Raw genomic sequence first — 19,003 nt, forward strand, 5'->3', positions numbered from 1 at the left:
TCTTAGATAGGAAAAGTCAACATCACAAAGATTTAATTCAATAAAAATAGCAACAGCATTTTTATTTTGTAATCAGAGACAAGCTACTACTAAAGTTCAAATGAAAAAATAAAAAACAAAAATAGTCAAGAAAAATCTGGAAAAGTGATCATAAAGAGAACTAGTTCTTTCACACATTTAAACACATTGTAAATCTTCAATAATAAAAATAATGTGTGAGATATGGCAAGATGGCCAAATAGGAACAGCTCTGGTCTGCAGCTCCCAGTGAGAACAACACAGAAGGCGGGTGATTTCTGCATTTACAACTGGGGTACCTGGCTCATCTCATTGGGACTGGTTAGACAGTGGGTGCAGCCCATGGAGGGCGAGCCAAAGTGGATCAGGTGGTGGGGGGTGGGGGTGGTCACCTCACCCAGGAAGCACAGGAGGTTGGGGAACTCCCTCCCCAGCCAAGGGAAGCAGTGAGGGAATGTGCCTTGAGGGACGGTGCAATCCGGCTCAAATACTACGCTTTTCCCACAGTCTTCGCAACCCGCAGACCAGAAGATTCCCTTGGCTGCCTACACCACCAGGGTCCTAAGTTTCAAGCACAAAACTGGGCGGTTGTTTGGGCAGACACTGAGCTAGCTGCAGGAGGCTGGAACGCCAACCAGAGCCAGAATGGACAGAACCATTCACTCCCCTGGAAAGGGGGCTGAAGCCAGGGAGCCAAGTGGTCTTGCTCAGCAGATCCCACACCCACGGAGCCCAGCAAGCTAAGATCCACTGACATGAAATTCTCGCTGCCAGCACAGCAGTCTGAAGTCCACCTGGGATGCTCCAGCTTGCTTGGGGTAGCGGCATCCGCCATTACTGGGACTTGAATAGGCGGTTTTCCCCTCACGGTGTAAAAAAAAGCCAGAGGGAAGTTCAGACGGGAGGAAACCCACCGCAGTGCAGCAAAGCCGCTGTAGCCAGACCACCTCTCTAGATTCCTCCTCTCTGGGAAGGGCATCCCTGAAAGAAAGGCAACAGCCCCAGTCAGGGGTTTATAGATAAAACTCCCATTTCCCTGGGAGAGGGCACATGGGGGAAGGGGTGGCTGTGGGCACAGCTTCAGCAGACTTAAACGTTCCTACCTGCAGGCGCTGAAGACAGCAGCCGATCTCCCAGCACAGTGCTTGAGCTCTGCTAAGGTACAGACTGCCTCCTCAAGTGGGTCCCTGAACCCCGTGCCTCCTGACTGGGAGACACGTCCCAGCAGGGGTCGACAGACACCTCATACAGGAGAGCTCCGGCTAGCATTTGGCAGGTGCCCCTCTGGGACAAAGCCTCCAGAGGAAGGAACAGGAAGCAATCTTTGCTGTTCTGCAGCTTCTGCTGGTGATACCCAGGCAAACAGGGTTTGGAGTGGAACTCCAGCAAACTCCAGCAGACCTGCAGAAGAGGGTCCTGACTGTTAGATGGAAAACTAACAAACAGAAAGCAATAACATAAACATCAACAAAAAGGATGCCCATGCAAAAACCCTATCCAAAGGTCATCAACATCAAAGATCAAAGGTAGATAAATCTACTAAGATGAGGAAAACCCAACGCAAAAAGGCTGAAAATTCCATAAACCAGAATGCCTCTTCTCCTCCAAAGGATCACAACTCCTCGCCAGCAAGGGAACAAAACTGGATGGAGAATGAGTTAGATGAATTGACAGAAGCAGGCTTCAGAAGGTGGGTAATTACAAACTCCTCTGAGCTAAAGGAGTGTGTTCTAACCTAATGCAAGGAAGCTAAGAACCTTGATAAAAGGTTACAGGAACTGCTAAGTAGAATAGCCAGTTTAGAGAAGAATGTAAATGACCTGATGGAGCTGAAAAACACAGCATGAGAACTTCATGAAATATACACAAGTGTCAGTAGCTGAATTGATCAAACAGAAGAAAGGATATCAGAGATTGAAGATCAACTTAATGAAATAAAGCATGAAGAAAAGATTAGAGAAAAAAGAACGAAACAGAACAAACAAAGCCTCCAGAAATATGGGACAATGTGAAAAGACCAAACCTACATTTGATTGGTGTACCTGAAAGTGATGGAGAGAATAGAGCCAGGTTGGAAAACATACTTCAGGATATTATGCAGGAGAACTTCCCCAACCTAGCAAGACAGGCCAACATTCAAATTCAGGAAATACAGAGAACATCACAAAGATACTCCTCGAGAAGAAAAACCCCAAGACACATAATCATCAGATTCACCAAGGTTGAAATGAAGGAAAAAATGTTAATGACAGCCAGAGAGAAAGGTAAGGTAAACCACAAATGGAAGCCCATCAGACTAACAGCGGATCTCTCTGCAGAAACTCTACAAGCCAGAAGAGAGTGGGGGCTGGGCCAAAATTTAACATTCTTAAAGTAAATAATTTTCAACCCAGAACTTCGTATCCAGCCAAACTAAGCTTCATAAGCGAAGGAGAAATAAAATCCTTTACAGACAAGCAAATGCTGAGGGATTTTTGTCACCGCCAGGCCTGCCTTACAAGAGCTCCTGAAGGAAGCACCAAATATGGAAAGGAAAAACTGGTACCAGCCACTGCAAAAACATACCAAAATGTAAAGACCATTAACACTATGAAGAAACTGCATAAACTAATGTGCAAAATAACCGTAACCAGCTAGCATTATAGCAGGATCAAACTTACACATAAAAATATTAATAAGTTCTTTGAAACCAACGAGAACAAAGACACAATGTACCAGAATCTCTGGGAAATAGCTAAAGCAGTGTTTAGAGGGAGATTTATAGCACTAAATGCCCACATGAGAAAGTGGGAAAGATCTAAAATCAACATGCTAACGTTGCAATAAGAACTAGAGAAGCAAGAGCAAACAAATTCAAAAGCTAGCAGAAGACAAGAAATAATAACTAAGACAAGATCAGAGCAAAACTGAAGGAGATAGAGACAGAAAAAACCCTTCAAAAAATCAATGAATCTAGTAGCTGGTTTTTTGAAAAGATTAACAAAATAGATAGTTGGCTAGCCAGACTAATAAAGAAGAAAAGAGAGAAGAATCAAATAGACACAATAACAAGTGATAAAGGGGATATCACCACTGATTCCAGAGAAATACAAACTACCATCAGAGAATACTGTAAACACCTCTACGCTGATAAACTTGAAAATCTAGAAGAAATGGATACATTCCTGGACACATACACCCTCCCAAGACTAAACCAGGAAGAAGTTGAATCCCTGAATAGACCAGTAACAAGTTCTGAAATTGAAGCAGTAATTAATAGACTACCAACGAAAAAAAGCTCAGGACCAGACAGATTCACAGTCGAATTCTACCACAGGTACAAAGAGGAGCTGGTACCATTCCTTCTGAAACTATTCCAAACAATAGAAAAAGAGGGACTCCTCCCTAACTCATTTTATGAGGCCAGCATCATCCTGATACCAAAACCTGGCAGAGACACAACAAAAAAAAGGAAATTTTAGGCTGAGGTGGGCAGATCAAGAGGTCAGGAGATCAAGACCATCCTGGCTAACACAGTGAAACCCCGTCTCTACTAAAAATACCAAAAATTGGCTGGATGTGGTGGCACATGCCTGTATTCCCAGCTACTCAGGAGGCTGAGGCAGGAGAATCACTTGAACCCGGGAGGCAGAGGTTGCAGTGAGTTGAGGTTGCACCACTGCACTCCAGTCTGGGTGATGGAGAAAGACTCCATCACAAAAAAAAAAAAAAAAAAGGAAATTTTAGGCCAATATCCCTCATGAACATCAATGTGAAAATCCTCTCCTCAATAAAATACTGGCAAACCAAATCCAGCAGCACATCAAAAAGCTTATCAATCACGATCAAGTTGGCTTCATCCCTGGGATGCAAGGCTGGTTCAACATATGTAAATCAATAAATGTAATCCATCGCATAAACAGAACCAATGAAAAAAACCACATGATTATCTCAATAGATGCTGAAAAGGCCTTCAATAAAATTCAACACCCCTTTGTGCTAAGAACACTCAATAAACTAGTTATTAATGGAATATATCTCAAAATAATAAGAGCTATTTATGACAAACCCACAGCCAATATCATACTGAATGCACAAAAGCTGGAAGCATTTCCTTTGAAAACCGGCACAGGACAAGTATACCCTCTCTCACCTCTCCTATTCAACATAGTATTGGAAGTTCTGACCAGGGTAATCAGCCAAGAGAAAGAAATAAAGAGTGTTCAAATAGGAAGAGAGGAAGTCAAATTGTCTCTGTTTGCAGATGACATGATTGCATATTTAGAAAATCCCATTGTCTTAGCCCCAAAACTCCTTAAGCTGATAAGCAACTTCAGCAAAGTCTCAGGATACAAAGTCAATGTGCAAAAATCACAAGCATTCCTATGCACCAATAACAGACAAACAGAGAGCTAAATCATGAGTGAACTCCCATTCACAATTGCTACAAAGAGAATAAAATACCTAGGAATCCAACTTACAAGGGATGTGAAGGACCTCTTCAAGGAGAACTACAAACCACTGCTCAAGGAAATAAGAGACGACACAAACAAATGGAAAAACATTCCATGCTCATGGATAGGAAGAATCAGTTTCGTGAAAATGGCCATACGGCCCAAAGTAATTTATAGATTAAATGCTATTCCCACCAAGCTACCATTGACTTTCTTCACAGAATTAGAAAAAACAACTTTAAATTTTATATGGAACCAAAAAAACAGCCCGTAAAGCCAAGACAATCCTAAGCAAAAACGACAAAGCTGGAGGCATCATGCTACCTGACTTCAAACTATACTACAAGGCTACAGTAACCAAAACAGCATAGTACTGGTACTAAAACAGACATTTAGACCAATGAAACAGAACAGAGGCCTCAGAAATAACACCACACATCTACAACCATCTGATCTTTGACAAACCTGACAAAAACAAGAAATGGGGAAAGGATTCTCTATTTAATAAATGGTGCTGGGAAAACTGGCTAGCCATATGCGGAAAACTGAAACTGGACCCCTTGTTTACACCTTATACAAAAATTAACTCAAGATGGATTGAAGACTTAAACATAGGACCTAAAACCATAAAAACCCTAGAAGAAAACCTAGGCAATACCATTCAGGACATAGGCATGGGCAAGGACTTCATGTCTAAAACACCAAAAGCAATGGCAACAAAAGCCAAAATTGACAAATGGGATCTAATTAAACTAAAGAGCTTCTGCACAGCAAAAGAAACTACCATCAGAATGAACAGGCAACCTACAGAATGGGAGAAAATTTTCACAACCTATCCATCTGACAAAGGGCTAATATCCAGAATCTACAATGAACTCAAACAAATTTACAAGAAAAAAACAAACAACCCCATCAGCAAGTGGGTGAAGGATATGAACAGATACTTCTCAAAAGAAGACATTTATGTGGCCAAGAAACATGAAAAAAAGCTCATCATCACTGGTCACTAGAGAAATGCAAATCAAAACCACAATGGGATACCAGTTCACACCAGTTAGAATGGTGGTCATTTAAAAGTCAGGAAACAACAGGTGCTGGAGAGGATGTGGAGAAATAGGAATGCTTTTGCACTATTGGTGGGAGTGTAAATTAGTTCAACAATTCTGGAAGACAGTGTGGTGATTCCTCAAGGATCTAGAACCAGAAATATCATTTTACCCAGCAATCCCATTACTGGGTATATACCCAAAGGATTATAAATCATTCTACTATAAAGATACATGCACGTGTATGTTTATTGCAGCACTATTTACAATAGCAAAGACTTGGAACCATCCCAAATGCCCATCAATGATAGACTGGATAAAGAAAATGTGGTACATATTCACCATGGAATATTATGCAGCCATAAAAAAGAATGAGTACCTGTCCTTTGCAGAGACATGGATGGAGCTGGAAACTATCATTCTCAGCAAACAAATACAGGAACAGAAAATCAAACACTTCATGTTCTCACTCATAGGTGGGAGTTGAACAATGAGAAAACATGGACACAGGGAGGGGAACATCACACACTGGGGCCTGTCAGGGAGTGGGAGGTAAGGGGAGTGATAGCATTAGAAGAAATATCTAATGTAGATGATAGGTTGATGGGTGCAGTCAACCACCATGGCACATGTATACCTATGTAACAAACCTGCATGTTCTGCACATGTATCCCAGAACTTAAAGTATAATAAATAAAAAATAAATAAATAAAGATAACAAATAAAAATAATGTAGCACCTGAATAAAAAGATATCAATGGAATTAAATAGGAAATTCAGAAGCAGGTCTAACATAAAAAAGGGAATTTAGCACATGGGAAAGATGTCACCTCAAATCAGTAGGTGAGTCCAGCTGAGTGGGGGTTGGGGGGTGTTATGGGCTCATAAGAGAGAAAGTGCATGCTGATTGGTTCATGGGTGGCCATGGGCGGCCACGGGCGGGCCCAGAAAAAGCACCATGTGTTTTCTTTCTGGGCTGTGAACTCCACCATGAACTGACAGCCAGGCCCCCAGGCTTCAGGGCATCCTGGCTTGAAGGTGGGGCTTCACCAGGGACCCGCCCCTTTCCACCTAGGGGCTTGTCTGCCTCCTGCTGCCATCAATCATGCCTTCCATGGCACCTAGGCTGTTTGTGCCAAAGGGTGCCTGCAGGCCTGCGACAAGTCTCCCTCAGCGCTCCTTGGCCTCCCTTCCGTGCTCCTAGGTGCCCAAAGTCCGGAGGGGGCCAAGGCAGCAGGGGGCTGGCATGTTGCACCACCCCAAGCATGCGCACACTGAGCTGGGTCACAACAGCACCCGGCCTAGCCTCAGCTTTGTTGTGAAATCAGAGTGGGTGCTGGGAGCAGAGAGAGACCAGGGACGGGAGCAGGCATGAGCCTGTGGGGATAGGGGGCCTTCTTGGGCCCCCGAGAGCGCAGGGATGCCTGGGTTCGGAGCCGCAGCTGGGTGGCTGCAGCTGTGCCTGGGAGCACAGGGCTCCCGCCCTGCCAACTCAGAAGGAGGCAGAGCTCCCACCTGTTCCCAGCTGCCACTGGCTCCATGGAGCCCACAGTTCTGGCCGCACCTCCCCTGCTGCAGCTGGCATCTACACAGCAGCCACTCCAGACGGGCGGCTGCCATCAATACCATCTCATACTAGTCATAATGGCTATTATTTAAAAGTCATCCAGGCTCAAAACTGTAACCCCAGCACTTTGGGAGGCCAAGGCAGGACGATCACTTGAGCCCAGAAATTTGAGACCAGCATGAGCAACATGATGAAACCCCCATCTCTACAAAAAAATACAAAAAAAAATTAGCTGGCCGTGGTGGCATGGGCCTGCAGTTCCAGCTACTTGGGAGGCTGTGGTGGGAGAATCACCTCAGCCCAGGAAGTCAAGCTGCAGTGAGCTGTGATTGTGCCACTGTACTCCAGCCTGGGCGTTGGAATGAGACCTTGTCTCAAAAAAAAAAAAAAAAAAAGTAAAAAAAAATATAAATGTTGGCAAGGCTGCAGAGAAAAGGGAATGCTTATACACTGTTAGTGGGAATGTAAATTAGTTCAGCCACTGTGGAAAGTAGTTTGGAGATTTCTCAAATAACTTAAAATAGAAAAACCATTCAACCCAGCATTTCCATTACTGGGTATACACCCAAAGGAAAATAAGTCAATCTACCAAAAAGACATGCACTCATATGTTCATCGCAGCATTATTCACAATAGCAAAGACATAGAATCAACCTGGGTGTCCATCAGTGGTGGATCGGATAAAGAAAATGTGGTACATATACACCATGGAATACTAAAAAGCAGTAAAAAAGAATGAAATCATGTTCTTTGCAGTAACATGGATGCAGCTTGAGGTCATTATCCTAAGTGAATTAACACAGGAACAGAAAACCAAATATATGTACTCACTGATAAGTGGGAGCTAAGCATTTGGTACACATGGACACAAAGATGGGAACAATAGACACTGGGGACTATTAGAGAGGGGAGAATTGGAAGGGGGCAAGTGCTGAAAAATTACCTATTGGATACCGTGCTCAGTACCTGGGTGATGGGATCAATCATACCCCAAACCTCAGCATCATGCAATATGCCAATGTAATAAACCTGTACATGTACCTCCTGAACCTAAATGAAAATATCTATATATCTATATATATAGTTAGATGATAGATATAGATAAAAGTTGAAATATATATATGTATGCATGTATGTATGTTGTGTATGTATCTATATATCGATGGCATGAATGAGGAGATTCACCATTGCTTACAGAAAAACTTAAGATTTCCGTTTGGAACACAGTGGCATTAAATGAGCATTTCTCTTCTCTTCTTGAAAATTATTCAAAAAGCAAACAAGCAGTATGAGGGGAAAGAAAACACAAAACACCTCAAACTCTATTTCTGGTGCCATTTTTAGTAAAAAACTAGGGGACAGCTAAAACTCCAGACTATAAAAGTGGGAAAACAACCAAGGGCATAGAGATTAGAGGAAGAGGCATGTATGTGATACTGTGCAGAAAGAACTCAATGGTGGCAGATCTCAGAAAGCAAAATAAATTGCTCAAATTTGGGAGAATATCTGAGATGCCAAACCTAAACTCAGCCATAGTGAAAATGGGGCGACCGAAGAATAACATGAGGTTGCTAGACCTGCAGTAAAGGTTTTTTGTGCAAGTACTTTATTGGAAAGCGTGACCTAGAGAATGAGGACGAAGGATCTATTCCCTTTTTTAAAAAAGGAAAACAGAAGAGGGAGAGTCAATACAAAAGAAGAGAAGGTGGAATTAAATGGGGAATCACACAGACTAGCTATCTTTGCAGGAAGTGGTCAATTTCTGAGGCAGCGGAAGAAAAGAAAGGCCTTTTATTGCTAAAATAACAACGACAACAACACACAGAAAACCAATGACTGTCTATTTCCACAGCCTGGGGAGAAATAAGAACTCATTGTACTGAATCACAAGAAAAATTGAAACTAGCCTGATACAGAATTTGTGGCCATATTCTAACTATTACAGACACTCTATCCTATTCTCTGTTCAAATATTTGCCACTCTCCTTGGATCTCCTAGCTTTTCATATATTCCTACATTTAGAAGATAAATGGTCTCTAACTTTACAGAGAAAATGGATGAGCTTAGGCAAAAATTACTTCCCTCTCCTGCTCCTACCTGGCAACTAGTTTACTGTAGATTGAGCCTTCCCATTCCCAAATATTGGCCCATCCCCACCACATCAGCTATTCTGGTACTTGTCCTTCTGTTCTTTATTCCAGGCTCAGTAAAGGTGCAGCTCTTCTTCCTGAAAAATGCTGATCCCTTTACCCTCATGCCTAATTTCTTCCCCTACTGTTTCTTCAGGAAACTTACATCATCTCTTTTAAGTTTCATGCCACTTTGTAAACATGCGGATGTGTTTTTCATCTTTTGAAAAATGCCCCTTCAACTTCTACCCTATCTTTTGCTTTTAGTCATATAAAAATATTTTCAAAAAGATATCATGACTTACTGTTTCATTTTCTTTATTTTCTAAACCCATCTCAAGTCATGTTATCTGGCATTTACACCAGTTCTCTAAAGAACACTAATAGTTTTGACCAAGGTCATCCATGACTTCCTAGTTGTTTAACAGATTTGCTTGATTCATCACTGGAAGCTCCTTTACAATGTCCTTCACTAATTTCTTTTTTCTATTAATGTCTTAGGTGTTGATTTAAATTATCACCGTTGCCTATGTCTAAAACAATATGCCCTTATATGGGATAATCTCAGGCAGTGCATGACATTGTGATGGTCATATTATCTCGCATTTACTCCAGACTCATTTTTAACTCCAAATGGGCATCTCCTCCAGGACATTCTATCAGCAATATATGATTTCTCTATTGCTGTACAATAAGCAATTTCAAAATGCAGTGTCTTAAACAATTATTTCCTTGATCATGATTCTGCAGTTTGGTTGGGTGGTTCTTCTGCTTGTCTTGCCTGGGGTCACTCAGGTGGCTATAGGAAGTTAGTGGGTTTCATATCTCAGTCCTCAGCTCAGAAGGCTGGAATGGCTGAGCCTCTTTTTGTCTATGTGGCCTCTTGTCCAGGCTAACTTGGAATTCTTCATTTGGTGATCACAATGTTCAAAGAGGATGAGAGTGAAAACTGCAAAACCACTTGTGGCTGAGACTTGCCTGTCACATATCACTTCTACCATGAGACCTGCTATATTTCATGGAGTAGGGAAGCGGATTTGTGTTAGGCCATTCTTGTTTGCTATAAAGGGATACCTGAGGCTGGGTGATTTATAAAGAAAAGAGGTTTAATTGGCTCATGGTTTTGCAGGCTGTACAAGCATGATGCTGTCATCTGCTCAGCTTCTGGGGAGGCCTCAGGGAGCTTTTACTCATGGCAGAAGGTGAAGCAGGAGCAGGCGTGTAGGCATATCACATGGCCAGATCAGGAGCAAGGGGATGGGGAGGTGACACACTTTTAAACAAGCAGATCCCTTGAGAACTCATTCACTATTGCAAAGACAGCACCAAGCCATGAGGAATCCTCTGCCAAGACCTAAACATCTCCCACCAGGTCCCACCCCAACATTGGAGATTACATCTCAACTTGAGATGTGGGAAGAGACAGATATCCAAACCACATAATTCCTTTCCTGGCTCCCACGAATCTCATGTCCATCTCACATTGCAAAATACAGTCATGCCTTCCCAATAATCCCCCAAAATCTTAAGTCATTCCAATATTAATTCAAAAGGCCAAAAAGCCCAGTCTCACCAGAGACAAGGCAAACCCCTTCCACCCATGAGCCTGTAAAATATAAATTAAATTATTTACTTCTAAGATACAATGGGAGTATAGGTATTAGGTAAGAATTCCCACTCCAAAATACAGAAATCAACTAAAAGAAAGGGACTATAGGCTCCATGCAAGTTCACAACACAGCAGGGCAGTCAAAATCTTACAGCTCCAAATAATCTCCTTTGACTCCATGTCCCAAATCCATGGCACACTGGTGCAAGAGGTTGGCTGCCAAGGCCTTGGGCAGCTCTGCCTCAGTGGCTTTGTTGGGTGCAGCCCTCTTGGCTGCTCTCATATGCTGGAGTTGAGTGCCTGTGGCTTTTTCAGGTGCAAGGTGCCAGATGCCATGGATCTACTGGGGTCTGAAGGATGGTGGCTCCACAAGGCAGTGCCCCCTGGGGATGCCACAGGGCCTCCAATTCCACATTTCCCCTCTACACTGCCCTAGTAAATGTTCTTTGTGAGGTCTCTGTCCCCACAGCAGGCTTCTGCCTGGGTCCCCAGGCTTTCTCATACATCCTCTTAAATCTAGGTGGAGGCTACAAAGCTTCCTTTACTCTTGCACTTTGTGCACTTACAGGCTTCACACGGAAGCCACCAAGGCTTATGGCTTACACCCTCTGAAGCAGCAGCCCCAGCTGTATCTGTGCCCCTTTGAGCCAAGACTGGAGCCAGAGCAGCCAGGATGTGGGGAGTAGTATCTGGAGGCTGCACAAGGAAACAGGGCATGGGCCTGGTCCACAAAATCACTCAGTCCTCCTAGGCCTCACAGCTTGTGATGTGAGGGTCTGCCTCAGAGATCTATGAAACACCTTTGAGGCCTTTTCCACGTTGTCTGGGCTATCAGCACTTAGCTTCTTCTTAGTTAGGCAAATCTCTCTAGCAAGTGGTTGCTCCACAGCCTGCTTGAATTCCTTTCCTGAAAAAGATTTTTCTTTCTCTGTTACATAGCCAGGCTACAAATTTTCCAAACTTTTGTGCTCTGTTTCCTGTTTAAATATAAATTCCAACTTTAAGTCATTTCTTTGATCCCACACGTGAGCATAGGTTGTTAGAAGAACCCAGGCCACATCTTGAACACTTCTGCTTAGAAATTTTTTCCATCAGGTACCCTAAGTCATCACTCTTAAGTTTAAACTTCCACATATCTCTTGGACATGGGCAGAATACAGCAAAGCTCTTTGCTAATGCATAGCATGGGTGATCTTTGCTCCTGTTCCCAATAAATTCCTCTTTTCCATCTGAGGCCTTGGTAGCCTGGCCTTCACTGTCTATGTCACTATTAGCATTTTGGTCATAACCATTTAACCAGTCTCTAAGAAATTCCAAAATTTCCCTCTCCTTCTTGTCTTCTGAGTCTTCCAAATTCTTTCAACCTCTCTCTGTTACCCAGTTCCAAAGCTTCTTCCACATTTTCAGGTGTCTTTATAGTAATGCCTCACTCCTTAGTACCAATTTTCTGTTCTAGGCCATTCTTTCATTGCTATAAAGGAATGCCTGAGGCTGGGTAATTCATAAAGGAAAGAAGTTTTCTTGGTTCATGGTTTTTCAGGCTGTACAAGCACGGTGCCAGCATCTGCTCAGCTTCTGGGAAGGCCTTGGGGAGCTTTTATTTGTGGTGGAGTGTAAAGTGGAAGCAGGCACATCACAAGGCCAGAGCAGGAGCGAGACGGGGTGGGAGGTGTTTTAAACAACCAAATCTCATGAGAACTCACTCAATATTGTGAGAACAGCACCAAGCCATAAGGGATCTTGCCCTAAGATCTAAATGCTTCCCACTAGGTCCCACCTCCAACACTGGATTTGGGCAGGGATAAATATCCAAATTATATCAAGAATCTATTTTTTTTTTTTTGCAGTTTTGCAAAGAAAAACTGCAAAAATTTTATGGCCACATTTAAATGGCCACTGACACTTTATACTCAACATGCCCCTAACTGATTTGCTAAATTTTCTGTTTAAATTCACATGGTCTCCCTGGCCAGAAATCTAACAGCAATTATTGACAATCCTCCTTTACTTACCAAGTGAAATTGGTCTCCAGATTCTGTCAATTCTGTCATTACACATTCTATCGAATCTGTTGTTTCCTCTCCATCCCCTTAGCTTCATAATGTCTTGCATGCAGCTTCAAACTAAAACTCCAGTTTTGCCTCTGTAATTATTCTCAATATTGGTAGCATAGTGATCTTTCTAAAGTGCAAAATGATCATAATACACTGTAGTGAACATATCCCTTTTTTTAGAAAATTGTTTTTGTTGCCTAGCATCTGAACCTCATTCCCTGGTTGACCTATTTTCGTCTTGTTTTTGAAGGTAAAAAGTATTGTCACTGTTTTCTCAGCCTCTTGCAGCTGAGGTGCATAACCTGTGCTAGCCCAATCAGACATGCCTGCTATGGAATTAGAATCCAAAGCAAAAAGTGGCAGCAATATCCAGTCTCCAAGGTAATAGTGTCAGGAGCGGCTTCCAGAGTCCAGTGCGGTAGTTCCAGTGTCCAGAGGTCAGATGTAGAGTTTCAGTCTCTTGCCCAACTAGTTTATGTCATGAACCAGCTGCCCTTTGTTCCTCGCTGTTTTCTGAGCCTGGTTCTCTGACTTGTGGATGAATCTGTGTGCCACCCAATAGCTTTTCAATATATTGTTTTCCTTTTCTTCTTAATTTGACCAGAGTATTTCTGCTGCTTGCAACTCAGAACTGTGCCTCATACATTCTTGCTTCAAAATTTTTAATGGATCCTTCATGAACTAATATTCAGACAACATTTTTGAATGAATTATTGAACTTCATTTCTGTCTTCCAGTGGTGTACAATTTATGGAGGGAGGAGACACTCATAAAAATGAAAAAAATTCGTAATGTTATTGTTAGTATTTTAGAGTTGGATAAATCATAATGGCTAGATGTAGTGCTCTTTGGGCAAATATGCTATGTTGGTGCTATTAGAGAAGTACCATTGTGGGCTAGGCCCCTAGGACTAGCATTTAAGAGATTTCTGGGACATACAAAACAAGTTCAGTTTTAAGAGAAATACAGTAATTCCCACTCTTACTAATAAAATGTTGTATAGAAAGTATCATTTAATCAGTAAAGCAGGAACACAATATGGAACAATGGCAAGGAAAACGGCAAGCGGTGCCACTTTCTATTCTAAATCACAACAGATTTATGCTGACCTAATCATGTAGGCACTGTTTGGGTACAGCTGGCTTATTAATGACACACATGCATTCATAATTCCAGATGGAATTATGAGATTTCTAGAGGTTTCCAGAAATGTCATTCTATTTCAGCTAATTCATGTTGAGCTAGGTCTTCATTGGTTGAAAGTACAAAGACACACACTATTTACTGCTAAATGAATGCAACAAGAAGCAAGTATAATAGTGGGTTAGAGAACTTGTATAGATAATATCTCAATTTATCTATACAAGTTATAGATATTATATCTATATTATATCTATATAATATTATATCTATAATATTTCTTTTTAAATATATTTAAATATATTATATTTAAATATATTAAATTTTAAATATAAAATATTCTTTTTAAATATTATATCTATAATATTTCTTTTCTATTTATTATACTTTTGAATACATAACTGGCAATATTTTGTGAACCAGAGAGAACAAAGAAAATTTATTAGAGAGGTCAGACTTGAGTTGGGTTGTGAAGCATGGCAAGGATTTAAATATTATGAATATGTAGAGAGACTAAGGAGGTCATTAATGAGTGGAGAGTGAGCTGGACAAAAAGTATGGAGGTGGAACTATGATTGTCATGTTACGATGGCAGTAAAATTCCAGCTTAGTTCACAAGGATTAAAATAATGCAGTAGTTGGAGAAGGGGTTGGGAAAGGTAAAATTAAGGACAAAGAACTGCCATTGACAGTTTCTCAGTAAAGGAAGAAGAATGTAATGTCTAGAAGGATAAATTTGACAGTTGTGTCCGTGACAGATGGAAGAAGGTCGTGAATTAATATTTCGTTAGTGTTGGAGGTCAAGAAAAATAGATGCAGTGGTTACTATTATTATCACCTCATGGGGTTATTGTAACGATCACTTCATAAGGAAGTGGTTGTGAATCAGGTAATAGAAATGAAAGGAAACAGAGGATTTTAAAGACATTGTGCAGCATGAATTCACAGAATTTAACAATAAGAAGCCAAGGGAAAATAAGTGAAGAGTTGGAGAATTAATTTAATGGTTTATCACTGGGGAGAAGAATAGTCCCACTAATAGAGATGAAGTCAGAAGAGGACAATCAATTTTAAAGACAAGAAGACAAATCCAGTTGCAGCTATGTTGACTTTGAGCACCCATGTGGAAACGCTCAAGTGCCATTTGTATATTGTACCCTAGGAGAGATATTCAGGGCTGGAAAAAACAAGATTTGAAAACCATCCTCATAGACAAGATGATTTGATATGGGATGAATGAACCAAGAGAATAAAAAGTAGATCTCTTGGAAAGGACCAATCGTAAGAGATAAAAGGAGAAAGAAAGCAGAAGGGATTGAGAAAGAGCTATCTGAAAAGATAGTGGAAAAGTGAAAATAAAACCTGGATTTGAAGGGCTGTGGAGAGGTAGGTTAATAATATCAAGTGCTATTCCAGCATGTAAGCATCCTTGGAATTATTGCATTTATAGCTGTATTAATTTATATCTATTGGTACATAACAAAATATTTAAAAGCAAAAATAAACATTTGCTATATCACACAGTTTCTGTGGATTAGGAATTCAGGAGCAGCTTAGCTGCATGGTTTTGGTTTAGGGTATCTCGTGAGTTTGCAATCAAGATAGCGGCTGAAGCTGCAGTTATTTGAAGGATTGTCCAGGGCTGAAGTTTTGCTTCCAAGATGGCTCACTCACGTGTAGAAAGTTCGTGTCAGCTGTTGGCAGAAAGCAGTTTCTCTTCATATGTGTCTTTCCATAGGCTACTTAAGTGTCCATGCAGCATGACAGTAGGAGTCTTTCAGAGTAATAGGAGAGAGAAACCAGGAGAAAAGCCACAATATCTTTTATGACCTAGCCTCAGAAGTCCCACTCCATCATTTTTGCAATATCCTACTGGATGAATAAACACAGGGTATAACCTCAATGAAATGTTGTTCATTTTGAGGATACTATAAATTTTATCATTCATACTAGACCAGAACACATATTATTCTCTTGGAAAACTGGTGAAAGGTTGCCATCATTAATTAAGGAGTAGAACTAGATATTGATATCTGACCCCACTGTGTATATAGTCTTAGTAGTTTGCTATATATAAAAACGAGTAAAATATATACAATTCTTACCTCAATGAGTTTAGTCAGGCCCATTCAATATGGGAGGGGACTACATAAGGGTATGAAAACCAGGAGGTCAGGATCACTGGGTGCCATCTTGGAGGCTGGCTACACAGCATACCTCTTCCTGTTACCAATCAGGAACTTAGAAATATTTAGGCTTTTCTATAAAACTATTGACTTTTAGCAAATCAAATTGATGGAAGACTTTTGGAAATAATGAGAATAATACATTTTTTAAAATGAATTCTTTTCTTCTTTCCAGTCCATTAGATTTCATTGTCAATACATGTACTGGAACTTGTAACTTGGATTATAGTATTATGAAATAATTGGTGAAATCCACTAGGGTCAGTAACCATACACTAAAATTGCCCATCTTAATGAGACATTTAATGTAAAGCAGATGGATTAGTAATGTTTTCAGTCTCATTTGTTGAGTATTAATGCTTGCTTTCGTTGTCTTCCTAACAGTATGAATGTAATCTCCTTTAAAGGTGCATTGATTTTTTTATTATAATTTTATATTTAACCTTTTATAATTTTTAAAGTTTCTTCCCATGTGATTAGTAGGTAAGGTCTCCATTAATGAATTAATGAATTAATTGAACTAATATTTAGTGAAAACACAGGTGGCATTTTTAAAATAGGCCATGGTTCTCAAATTTGAATGTGTAGAGGAATCATCCAAAAAGTTTATTTACAAATATAGTTATCAGGGCCCCACCCTCAGAAACTCATTCATTAGGTCTGACATTGGACCTTGGAATGAGAATTTTAAACAAGTAGTCAAGATGATTCTGGAACAGGTGAGCTACAGGATGACAGAGAGCTGCATTATCATGCAAAACCTTTGTTAACTTATACTGTTAATATCCAACATCTTGCAGAACAAATTAATAGAATGAAAGGCTTCTGAGCAAAGGAGCTATCAAACATTAGTTCTTAAAGGATATTCTTTAGGCAAATAAGTAAGTTAAGACTAGAACTTTCTGTGGTTAGTAGTAAAGGCCTGAAGAAAGAAGAGATCGTATGCAAAACAGCAAGGTACACAGATAGTAATAGCATTTCCTTCCTCTTGTGAGGATTAAGAGATTTAACATGGATGAAGTGCCCATAACAGTAATAGGCACAGGGTATAAACTCAATAAGATGTTGTTGATTATGAGGATACTATAAATTTTATCATTCAGACTGGACCAGAACACATACTACTCTCTTGCAAAACTGGTGAAAGGTTACCATCATGAATTAATGAGTAGAACTAAATATTGATATTCGACCCCACTGTGTATATAGTCTTAATAGTTTGCTACATGTAAAAACAAAGAGTAAAATGTATATGATTCTTATCTCAATGAGTTCAGACAGTCTCAAATAATACCTACATGCTGCAAGTTAAAAAACACAAACAAAAAAACCCAAAAAACCTTCTGTGTTAGTTTCCTGGTGTTGCTGTCAAGAAGTACCTACAAACAGAGTAGTGTAAACAACAGAATTTAATTTTCTCACAATTCTGGAGGCTAGAAGTTTGAGATCAAGGTGTCAGCAGGATATGTTCTTTCTGAAGGCCATGAGGGAGACACCTGTTCTAGATCTCCCCTTGGCTTGCAGATGGCTGTCTTCTACCTGTATCTTCACATTGTCTTCCCTCTGTACCTGTTTGAATCCTAATATCCTCTTCTTATAAGGACACCGATCATATTAGATTAGGGTGCACCCGAATGACTTCATTTTTACCTGGATTACCTCTGTTAATATCCTACCTCTAAATAAGGTCTGACGTAATGAGGATCAGGACTTCAACATGTGAATTTTGGAAGGGGCATGCTTGAACTCATAAGAACCTCTTTCAACTCCTTTGCAAAGCCACATTTTATTTATAGACTTTGGGATTGGGGTTCAGAATCTGTAATAAGTAGTTTAGACTATAATACACACACACACACACACACACACACACACACACACACACACACAGGCAAGATGGGCAAAGATCACTCTTCTCATAGACCACTTTTGTAATAAAACTTTTTTATGGTAGGAGGAGTATGGTGGAATTGGGATTGTGAGCAATATAAAGGGGTGAAATACCTTGTTCTTGCCCTTGAGGAGCTTATACTCAGACGGCACCTAAAAAATACATGTGTGGGAAAATATGAAATAACAGGGCACAAATCTCTGCTGGTTGAGTTGAATTTAGCTTAGAATGTGACCAAATTTAATAAGTGATGATTTGGGTGGTTCAGAGGAGATGCTCAACAAATGGTATCCACTCTCACTTTAATACTATGCTAACCTGGTGTTCTTCCAGAAAGACTTTACATGAAAGAAGTAAGAGTGGGCTATAAGCAAAGAGAAATGGCCTAGTAAAGTAAAACTAGTACAGCATGTTTGTCTGGTATTGGTTATCTTGTTTATAATCTTGAGCAGTAGCAACTAAGTGGTTAATCAACTCTACTTTTAAAGTAAATAACATTATAAAGCTTTCCCTCATTATTTTCTTCATTTCTATCCTTTTATCTCTTTAAATATTGTCATATTACTATACATGATTTTGTAAATCCTCTCCACCTTTTGGAACAAGATGGAATATAAATACAATAAAGCATTCTGAAGGGACTGATTTATTTTGTTTGCCACAGAAAAATACTTTGTATGTCAAGTCAGCTTGCAAAAGCTTGAAACTGAAAATATGAAATATGAGCAAAGGAAAGGTCAAATAATGGGTAAAACTAAATCATGTAATTTAGATAGGATTCTCTTTTTTTATAAGAGAGTGAAATTGTGTCAATTTAGTCAATTGTAGATTTAATAGGAGAAAAGGTCTCAGATCCATAGCTGCATGTAATAAACTAAAACAGAAGCTAATAACAGTGATTTATGGGATTCCTCTTGATCCTGACATTT

Source organism: Pongo pygmaeus, chromosome 7, assembly GCF_028885625.2.
Source record: "Pongo pygmaeus isolate AG05252 chromosome 7, NHGRI_mPonPyg2-v2.0_pri, whole genome shotgun sequence".
NCBI classification, from domain to species: domain Eukaryota; kingdom Metazoa; phylum Chordata; class Mammalia; order Primates; family Hominidae; genus Pongo; species Pongo pygmaeus.